Source organism: Lipotes vexillifer, unplaced genomic scaffold (assembly GCF_000442215.2).
Source record: "Lipotes vexillifer unplaced genomic scaffold, Lipotes_vexillifer_v1.1 scaffold1008, whole genome shotgun sequence".
NCBI lineage: Eukaryota > Metazoa > Chordata > Mammalia > Artiodactyla > Lipotidae > Lipotes > Lipotes vexillifer.
In genome coordinates this window covers 2,149,396-2,151,895 of record NW_006772616.1, presented here as the reverse complement: position 1 = coordinate 2,151,895, position 2,500 = coordinate 2,149,396, and the positions used below count along the sequence as shown (strand labels likewise).

The window sequence follows — 2,500 nt, the reverse complement described above, 5'->3', positions numbered from 1 at the left end:
CATCTCTGTCTCTCTCTTGCTTTACCTCCCTTCTCTCTTCTCCTTTTAACTTTTCTGGTTATCTGTTGTTGGTCTAAGCCCTCTCCGTTGCTAATATTATTAACCCGAAGTTAGGAAGACAAGCTGGGGAGAGAGATGGGGAGTGAATGAATGGAGAGAGAGAGAGCGAGCGAGCGAGCGAGCGAGCACGTGAGTGTGTGGGCAAGACTGAGCGAGCCAGCACACATGCAAGGCTGTTCTCCAAAGTTAAAATAGAAACTATATGTGGATTTATGCCTAATTTTTCACTGTCCCCTTTTTCTCTCCATCACTGAGAACAATTGAGAGTTCACTGCACAAATTTTAAATATGTACACTTACACCCACACGTACATAGAAACACATATTAGGTATATATATCATGTGGATATCAGATATATATAGATGTGTGTGTGTGTGTGTGTGTGTGTGTGTGTGTGTGTGTAGGTGTGTGTGGGGAGGGAGAGAGAGAGAGAGAGAGAGAGAGAGAATCTTGTATTTGGAAATTCACTGGGCCATGAGGAATGTACTTTATGACTACAGAAAATTAACTTCAGCAAATGTTCCTGTGGATCACACTTGGGTGAGGGGCACTTTAAGTGTGGGTTCTACTTCCGGATGTAACTTGTTGATGAACCCCACCATATTTTAACAGTAATTCCCTCCTTGGTATAATTAATAGAAAATTCGTTTCTAAAAGTAAAAATTGGGTCAGAAATGGAGATTATTAAAACGTACAATTGCAAAAGGCTGACCCTACAAACCCCATTTACGCAGCCGAGTTCCAAAATGCTTTTGAGTGCTTGATGACTCACTGTGGCTTCTTCCTCTGGCTGGTTCAGTGTAGGCAAGAGGTTAGGCGACTCGGGGAAATTAAAACAATGTTGTACATTATATTGTTACCAGTCATCGAAAAGCCTGTTTTGTATGCAAGACAGCAGTGCAGAGATATATGGAGAGCCCTAGGCTAAGTACAGAAGATAATTACATTTGGAATTTTACTGAGTTAAGTCATTTACAGCTTCAAATAGTTGCAGAGAAAAATCAGCCACAACACACTTAAACTTTTTGTTTTGACTTTCAGGATAGAAAGGATTTTTTTTTTTTTTAAATTAGTTATCATCTTATATGACAAATCACATTTTATTTTTAGTCAGAATGTCTCAAAAGTTATTTTCTTTAAGTAGTTAATATTTTTCCATTCAGACTACAGATATGAACTTATTAGGACAGTGGGATATTTATACAGGCAAAGGGCGCATCGTAAAATCCCCAAACTCTTACATAAGTCTTTGGAAAGATGTTTAAATTTAGCACGTTTATTGGGACGGAAAGGAGGAGTATATTTATCCCACCCCCAGAGTTCACTGGTGGTTGAAGCATAGGAAGCCCTTAAAGAATTGGGTTGAACAAAACAAGCTCCATGGCTATGGCTACCTGAATTTACATGTCTCAGTGGTGGTGTTTATAAAGTGATCCAAGTTCCTGCATTTATGTATCTAATAGATAAAATTAAATTTTTAATGATCAGCTAGAATAAACTGTTTACCAGAGGTAATGGTTCACCTAGTTTGGCATTCCAGACTGCAAATCTGAGTGCGGGGCCACTGTTGACTACTCAGGAACTGACTATCTATTTTATTCGCTATTCCTCACCCTCCACAGGAAGCGGGTAGGAGGAGGAAAGCAGTTAGATGATCAGTAAGTCAGGTGGTTATCTTCTGGCAGCTTTAATACTGAGTTTTGGCGCATGTGGCCTGGGAGTGGTACAGACCGATATGATGACTCTTGGATTATTTGTGGATTTCATGTAGTCATAGATTTCCCTTCATCCTCCAGTCCTACACTAAACCCAAGGCAGGCTTTTCAACTTTTGATTGGAATCAAAGACGATCACCTGGCCAGAAGTTACTATATGGTAGTTAACCGGTGATGTTCCTTATAACCTTTTTGCCAGCGAGTTTGCTTTAATGGAGGAAGGCGGGGCTCATTCTGAAGAGTTCAGTGTCTTCCAAGCTTGAGAGCGTTGTCGCCACGAGGACACAGGGCTTGGAAAACTACAGACCCTGGGCCGAATCCCACGAGCTGAGAAAGGTTTTTACACTCTGAATAGTTGGGGTAGGGGAGGTAAGAATCAAAGGAAGAATAAATTATATGAAGCTCGAGGTTCAGCATCCACGTATAAGGTTGTATTGGAACACGGCCATGCCCGTTGATTTACGCATTACCCGTGACTGCTTGTGCTCTACAACAGGAGAGTTGAGTAATTCCAACAGCGTCTCTATGGTCTGCAAAGCTGAAAATATTTACTATCCGGCTGGCCCTTGCAGAAGTTTCCCAAGCAATTACTGATCTAGAGGAGCAGAAGGAAACAATTTGCATCACATTATTAGCAACTTGTTCCCTTAGGTTCCTGGCTCCCTAAAGGTCGGTGCGCCCCTTCTTACTTCATCCTTCTTTTTTTTTTTTTTTTTTTTCTTTT

General features: G+C 40.9%; 1 protein-coding gene across 4 annotated transcripts in view; it reads left to right on the top strand.

The window, feature by feature from the left end:
* FOXP1 (forkhead box P1) overlaps positions 1 to 2,500 on the top strand; it is a 606,527-nt gene that overhangs the window by 565,431 nt on the left and 38,596 nt on the right. The window lies entirely within an intron of this gene.